This window comes from Pinus tabuliformis, chromosome 2_1 (assembly GCF_031772625.1).
Source record: "Pinus tabuliformis cultivar Carrire ecotype Pingquan chromosome 2_1, CPIR1, whole genome shotgun sequence".
In the NCBI taxonomy this organism is placed as follows: Eukaryota; Viridiplantae; Streptophyta; class Pinopsida; order Pinales; family Pinaceae; genus Pinus; species Pinus tabuliformis.
In genome coordinates, this window is record NC_142299.1 from 698764781 (window position 1) to 698773589 (window position 8809).

The following is an 8809-nucleotide window of genomic DNA, read 5'->3' on the forward strand; positions in this document are numbered from 1 at the left end:
GGAAGCAAAGAGGGAGAAATAGATGAAAAGAGAAGAGTGAAGGAAGAGAGAAAAGGAGAGGTTGCAGGAAGAAAAAATTAAGCTACAAGAGACGAAGAAGAATATGAAGGAAGAACATGAGTTGAGGAGGAGAGAAAGAGAGGAGAAGCAGAAGCGGGAATAAGAAAAAAGGAAAGGTGTAATGATGGAGGAAATAATGATGATACAGGTTGAAGAATCAAAACAACCAACAGTTGAGGAGGAAGGTGAACAGTTGTAGGATCGGGAGCTTGTTCAACAGATTTAGCAATTGATTGAAGTGACAGACATGGAGTTGGAACAAGATCGACAACATGAAGATGTTGACCTAATGCCGAGAGCACCACAAGTCATCCCTTAGTCTCCACCACCTCCTATAATAGTGTTAGCCCCAAGAAAGCAAGGAGATGTTGTTCTCCTTGATGATGATCCAGTCATGGATGTGTACAATCTATCATTCGATGAGTTCCAGAAGATGATTGTACGTGCACGGAGGAAGCACTTTCTGGATGATCATGCATCACCTGCATTCATCAAGGAAAGGGTGATAGTGTCAGACACTAGGAAGCATCCAACTACCATTTCCGAAGCTAGCTTGGCCTATGCAGGAGGAACAAGCTCAAATGTTCAGTATCTGATGACCAAAATGAGCAACTAAAAAAGAACTTTCAAGTTGCTAGGCAAGAGGCAGAACAACTCCTAACAACAACGCAGAATGTAGTTTCCACATTGCAGGAGATAAGAACAATGATATTGGCTGAAGTATCAACACTCAAAGAAACCATGCGAAAGCTTTATGATAGATTTGTTACTGTGCATAAAGCAGTTGTCCGTTTGCACAACCTACAACAATAGAGCCAAGTGTTTGTTAAAAATCTCAAAACATACATGTTTCCATCACCTATGTACAAGAGTGGGAAATATGGTACAAAGGACTCCACTTGACTTAGTCAAGAAGATGAAGTAACAGGCAGAGCTGGAGAAGACAAAGTGTTAGACATTTTTGGGCCCTACAAACTCAAGCATGAAATGTCCATAAACCAAGGGCTCCTAAGTCCCTAAAAGTGTTGTTCTAACCCCTAAAGGAACAAGGTCAACAAATTACAGCTTCTCCCAGAAGTTCTCCATGAGAAACTGCTCAGAATTGGTCAAAACAGGATCATTGCAACTGCTCCACTAGCTAAGTGTGTTGCATCTCACCCAAATACATTGTGAGGGTGCGTTGCATTTCAAAAGTCCCTTCTGTGGGGTGTGATGGGCGAGAAATGACAAATGGCAGTGTCATTCTGCGAGGTGGAGAGGCAATGGAAGCTTCCAGAATCTTTTCCTGTGAAACTTGCCTCACTGAATTCGACCAAGGATGAGTAAGAGGCCCTCAGTCTCCAAGTGGAAGCAAGAACTATCAGAGAGAAGACACTAATCAAATCACAAGCTGACTCATCCCCCTTACAGATATCTATATATGGATCCCTCATCCCAGAGATCCAGAGGCTGCATATTGTAAGGAATTGCTGTTGGTTTTCTGAGACAAACATCAGATTGTTGGGTGATCTAAGCTTTGTTTGAGGTGAAGAGGGGCTTCTTTGCCGGGAGGTTGATGCTGGGTCAGAACAACTGGTTGTAACTCCTCTTGGCTCTTTTCTTGTTTATTAATAAAAGTTATTTGAGTTTTCCTCCATGCTTTTGTGTCATTGATGCTTGTTACATTTGTATGGTCAATTTACATCTGACCCTAGATTGTTTATGATTATAGATCCATGTCTTTGTATAGTGCTATGCTTCTGTGATCTTATAGGTACCTTGTGAAGCTGGGCGTGCAAGGGAGCAGGTAGCTGAGGACTATCAAAGAAAAGATGGATCAAATCAGGAGATTGGCGCAAGACAGAGGTTGGTCTTTCTGTTCCTCTCTATCTATAATTCATAAAGGAAAAACAAAAGTAGCTTTTCTCTGTTCGTTTCTGGCCCAGCACAGGTACTGTTCAAAGATTCTGAATTTCAGCGCACTTCCCGAGTGGACAACTTGCGCTGCATTTCAGATTCTCTGTGTTACAGGTGCGCTGATCAGACTAGCTCTGTGCAGCTCTGGCTTCTGTGATTCATTCTTTCTAGTTCTATTCCTGAATTTTGCTGCCCATGATCAGTATATGTCTGTTTGAAACCCCTTTTCCTTACTGTTATTCCGCCTCCTTTGTACAAAAGAACTGTAGATGTTTTTGTGTGTTTGTTGAGTCGTTTACAGTTCTCCTTTGCAAAAGTAGCGTAATTGTACTGTTGTCCTTTGATTTGAATCTGTCGCAAGTGTCGATTTTGATCGTAGGAAAGAGTTTGATTGATGTTGATGGTCGATTATCTTGTTACTATTGCTTTTGGTTTGAATTTGTAATTTTCTAGTGTCGAGAACAAGTATTCGTTTCAAAATCGTAAGGTGTTGTAATCGTCTCCATTTTTTGATTTCGAAAGAAGCTTGTTGATATTTGTTGCTTGAAAAGAAATTCAGATTTGTGCATCAACTTTCTTTTTAGCATTCATATATTAAGAAAGTTGAAAACAAATACATGCATGTGCATTTGCATATAGACAGTCTGATTGGCTTGATTTAGGAAAGTGCATTTACAGTGTGCTCTTTGCTCTTTGTGAAAAGATCTTGTCTTTCTTTTCCCTAGTAGCTAGGATTTTCATTGCATAAAGAAGATAAAAAGTTTGTTTATCATCTTAGATTGCATTTTAGGAATTACATCTACATCTCGTGGTGAACCCAAAAGGCAATCTTCATAAACAAGATCAACTTAAAATAAATTCAATGAATCTAACAACGCTTTGGAACTTAATGCAGAACATTTAGAAGTCTAGGCTAGAGACGTATTCTGGCGTCGTAAAGCCTGGTAACTATTGTTCTCACTGATGGTTGGTTGATTCCTCCACTTTGAGACAATAAGTGCCAATACGGACTTGTGCTCCCACGTACCGTCGAGTATATTTTGGGATACCCCAATAGGCTTAATCCTTTATCCATAGGAAGCCGTGTCTGCCGCCCTATCGATCGCAATGCACTGAACACAACATTCAAGAAGATTGACTGCCGTACCGTAAAAAGTATTCTGCAGTTTTGCGATTGGTTTGGTAATCCCTCTACCTAGATTTCCAGAGCAGTCCCTTTCGTTCCTTTTCAGACTCCTTAACAGAAAAGGTCCATCTGAGCACTTGTCACTTCAGGCTCATTAAAAATTGAAGGAGACGAGGGTCATCTTTTGTTTTTTCTCGACTCTTAAAAACTGAAAAAACAAGTTGTGTCAAAGCGTCTAAAATTCATTTAATTTGGAAACATACTTCCCCTTTATTTTAGTTGATCGAGTAATCCGCAATTGTGGAAGAAAGTCAATTGAAACCCCGTCGTTCGCGGAGGCTTACGAGTCAACCGTCTTTGTCTCCGGAATCGAAGCCAGTACGGACAAAGCGAACTCGTTTAACTGGTTCCAAATATCCTGTTAAAGTTAGAACAAGTGGTCCAATGACATCAGAGATTTCGGTTACTCCAAACATTTCTGGAATCCCTGCCTCTACAGAAGAAGTTCAGCAGCTACAGAAGGACAGTGATACTGATCCTAGTCTGCGAGTAAACACTTGTGTTACCGAACCAGTTCCATCTACAACCGGTTCGGAGAGTCTTGCTCTTCAAACATCTGTCACTGCCGATTCCATACCTTCTTCAGCACCAGAAATATTCTACGGACCTGACGGTCTTCCCCTTCCACCTGGTCTGATTGCCATAGAAGAAATTGTAGAAGATCCTCCAACAAGTACTCCATCGCAATTTGGAGTCGGGATCACTCTATATCCTTCTTCATCAGAAGTTAGTCTACTACCAGCGGAAGCTCCTGTAGAATCGCTAGGTAATCTTTTGGATAGACTACAAATGTCTGAACAACCTTCAACATCTAGGACTGTGTCATCTGACACAGCGACGACAAAACTCCCTGCTATCACTCCGACAATGTTTGCCGGTATACCATCTGTCCCAACTAGCTCTCAACCGCTAGAAGGGGCCCACTCGGGCTATTTTGACAGTATGGTCTGTTGCTGTTTGTTCATCCGGAATAATATACAGAAACTCTTATGTTGAGTCTCAACAAATTGATCCATTTGGAGGTCAATTTGGGCAGTCTGGCCCCCACGGGCAAACAATTCCCTTGAGTTCTGGATTACCACCGTATGGGGGGCAGTATATCCTTTCATTATCCCCTCCGGGAGGATATCCATACGGGAGTTCACAACAACATTCAGGTTATACTGGAATTACCTCAAGCGGTTGGGTACCAATACTACCTCAACAACCAAGAGTTGTATATTCAATGCAACAATGCTTACCTATGTCAAATATACCAACTATGGCAGCTATTGTGACGGTGTCGCAAGTTCAAGCGCTGCCTGTTGTATGCCAACCTCAGGTTTCTCAGGTTGTAATGCAACAACCCCTTGACCCTGCGACTCAACCACAATCGCCGACTGGTGGAATGACACAGGTACAAACGGGTACAATTACCCCTCATCTTGGTCAAACTGTTAGTATCGGGCAACAGCACGGCTTCACAACCATGGCTGGTGCAATACCAACAACCGCAATTCCAACAAGTATACCAAGGTTCTGAGCAACAAATCTTTGCTAACAGTGGACAACCGTACATTCAAAACGGTCAGAATCAACCATTTTACAATGGTCATGCCCACCAACCTTACCAAAGTTACAAGCATCAAATGCATTATGCCGGTATGCAAAGACCAACTGCTCAGGCAATCCCATCTTATCCTGGGTATGCTTCACCTAACCTGAATCAGTAGTTACCCTTTGTGGAAACTTTAGAGTTACCTGATTTAAATAGATTAAGAAACAATCCAATCGCTTACGCCCCTTGGTGGCCAGCGATTCCACATAAAATTCCATCAGATATTCCTAAATTTAATGGAAATCCGGGTGAAGATCCATCGAATCACGTGATGACCTTTCATCTATGGTGTTCATCAAATACCTTGAATGATGATTCGATAAGACTTCGCCTCTTTCAGAGGACGTTAACGGGTCCGGTGGCAAAATGGTACATCGAATTGCCTAGAGCTTCGTTCGACAACTTCAGTACCTTAGCCACAACCTTTTTAACCCATTTTCAGTTACCAATAAGGTACGAAACGGGAACAGAACTTCTTACCAATTTCAAATAGACAAAGGCCACTCACATATCTGATCATATACATGAGTGGCGACGTCGTCGTAGAATGGTAAAAACATATGTCCCCGATCAGCTCCTAGTTGAATGGTTTATCAAGTCATTACTACCTTCCATCACGGAAGATGTGGCAAAGGGGGGAGTCGTAACGGAAGAGCAAGTTATTGCTCGTGCGCAATATCTGGACTTGATTTACACTCAGTTCGGCACGCTCTACGATAAAATACCTGACGCCCCTAGACCGGAATTCTCAATTCCTCCTCCTCCTAAATCGAACAATGACTCTCATGCCGGCGATGGCGTGATTGGCACAACAGACACGAATTCGACGAAGGCTACATCCAAAAAGGCCCGTAAGATTTCAAGTCAAAATGCAAAAGATGAACTTCTTGCTTCGGAAGTAAATGTCGTATCAACAGATAAAGGAAAAGAAGCCAAACAACCAGGGAGCAAGAAGAAAGGCAAAGGGAAGAAGAAGAAACAAGAGGAATCATCACCTGAGAAATCTTCTTCAAACCCTCCTAGAGATAGGAAACCAAAAAATCCATGCTTTATATGCGATGAGGATCATTGGATCGAAAATTGTCCACACAGGGCTGAGCTTAAGAAATTCTTCAAGAATTCGAAAACCTCCACAGTGTTAACTGATCCGTTTCCAAATCCAGGAACAAATCTGGTTGAAAGTGGAAATGCTTCCCCATCTCAAGTGCTAATGTTGTCGGTTTCAAAACAACAAAATGATGCTTTGATATCGACAAGGAACAAAGATTATGGGAATCCACAGCTATCGAACAACAAGGATAAAGATCAACCCAGTAGTTCGACAACAACTTCGACAAAAGTTGTACCACCCACCATTCCTGAATTGATGATAAAACCGCCAAAGGGAGTAGTACACAAGTCGACATTTAATCCCCGCGCTAGAGCGGCACAACATTATAATATAGTGGAAGATTTGGCCCAATCACCATCCGCTCTGTCGACTCTTGAAGTACTACAGAATTTCCCATCCCAAAGGCAGGCTTTATTATCAACCATTGGTGGGATAGACCCAAAGGATTCCAATCTTGTATCCTTCGACCATAAAGGATATGATCCTCAATTACCAGCTCAACTAGCTTTCCTTGTTCAAGTGAAAGCCCTCAACAAAACTGTTCATCGAACAATTATTGATGAGGGAGCATCTACATGCATTATGTCGATGAGCTGCTGGAAAACTCTAGGATCTCCAACCTTGTCGCGATCTTCGACGACATTAAAAGCATTCGACGGAAGGACATATATCCCATATGGTATCCTAAGTAACTTGAAAGTTGAACTAGGAGGGAAAACAGTAGAAATAGATTTTGAAGTCATCGATGGGAATCTTGATTACAACATCCTACTAGGAAGACCATGGATATATGCTATGGCGGCTGTTGTGTCGACCTATTTTAGGAAGATTGCATTTCCCTTTCAAGGAGGGATTACAATCGTCAATCAACAAAACTTCCTCCCCAATGGTTCTCAAGTTACAGGAAGCATTCCCATGATCCATGGAAGCCCCCATTCGCTTCAAAATATTAGAGTAGGCCTACTAAAAGATCCTATACTAATGGGAACTTTCGCCCTTCCACCTCCAATCAACCTGGCAGAAGTATCGTCGACAGGAACCTGCAATATGATATCTTCTAAAAAGATCTCAGAAACGATATCGACATGGATCATGCAATGGTTTTTCCCCCAAGCCCAACAGAAATATTTTAGCAATCAATGTTCCTAGCATGGGAGGCAAACCCAAATCAATGCTCATCAAGCATTTGGATAGATAGGTCTAGAGAATATGGTACCCCTTCAGATCCTTGGTCGCGAGTGCATGTCACCGACGAAGGGATTGTCCAATCAATGGTAATTGAAGAGGCACCATGGAATGATTCCCACCATCGTTCCCTTCTTCTGGATTGTGGAGAAGATGCTCAAGATGACCTTTATCATCCTTCAGTCTTTGATTTCCAATCAAATACTGTAAACACGGTGGATTCCGAGCGAAACATGTCCAACATTGAAGAGACTATCGCCATAAATATATCGACCAAAACAAATGTTGTAGAAAATATTTATGTTGGCAAATGTTGTTCTCCTTCAAAACTGGAAATATATAACGCTCTTTTTTGCGAAATCAGAGATGTCTTTGCTTGGTCATACAGTGAAATGCCATGCATTAACTCGACTATCGTTGAACACGAAATTAAGATGTATCCAGATGTCAAACCAATACGACAACGGCTAAGGCAGGTGCACCCCAAGAAAGCCTGTTACAGGGAAAAGTGTCTATTTAGAACTGCTCTATCCCACTAAGGTGTGACAGGTGCCTTAGAAACAAACAGAGAAAAGCTACTTATGTTTTTCCTTTATGAATTATAGATAGAGAGGAATAGAAAGACCAACCTCTGTCTTGCGCTAATCCCTTGATTCGATCCCTCTCTTCTTTGATAGTCCCCAGCTACCTGCTCCCTTGCATGCCCAGCTTCATAAAGTACCTGTAAGATCACAGAAGCATAGCACTATACAAAGACATGGATCTATATTCATAAACAATCTAGGATTAGATGTAAATTGACCAGACAAATGTAACAAGCATCAATGATACAAAAGCATGGAGGAAAACTCAAATAACTTTTATTGATAAACAAGAAAAGATCCAGGAGGAGTTACAACTAGTTGTTCCGACCCAGCATCAACCTCCCAGCAAAGAAGCCCCTCTTCACCTCAAACAAAGCTTAGATCACCCAACAATTTGATGTTTTATCTCTAGAAACCAACAACAATTCCTTACAATATGCAAAATTCCAGCCTCTAGATCTCTGGGATGAGGGATCCATATATAGATATATGTAAGGGGGATGAGTCAGCTTGTGATTTTATTAGTGTCTTCTCTCTGACAGTTCTTGCTTCCACTTGGAGACTGAGGGCCTCTTACTCATCCTTGGTCGAATTCAGTGAGGCAAGTGTCACAGGAGAAGATTCTGGAAGCTTCCATTGCCTCTCCACCTCGCGGAATGACACTGCCATTTTCATTTCTCGCCCATCGCACCCCACAGAAGGGATTTTTTCAATGCAACGCACCCTCACAGTGTATTTGGGTGAGATGCAACACACCTAGCCATTGGAGCAGCTGCAATGATCTTGTTTTGACCAATTTTGAGTAGTTTTTCATGGAGAACTTCTGGGAGAAGCTGTAATCTGTTGACCTTGTTCCTTTAGGGGTTAGAACAACACTTTTAGGGACTTAGGAGCCCTTGGTTTATGGACATTTCATGCTTGGGTTTGTAGGGCACAAGAATGTTTATAACAGTTGCCCCCTAAAGTATGAGGCCGTTAACCTTTTGGTGTCGGGTGAAATGATTTATTATGAGGATCCGAAGTTCTTTCAATGCTGGGAGGAGACCTGTAATAAGATACAATACAATACATTATCTTCATAATATTTTCATGATCTAGCTGAGGCAGGCATTCCCATGCTCAGCTTTATAAATTCATTTTCATGTACATAGGACAGACAACCGTCTGAGTGTAGACTGATGATTCTGATA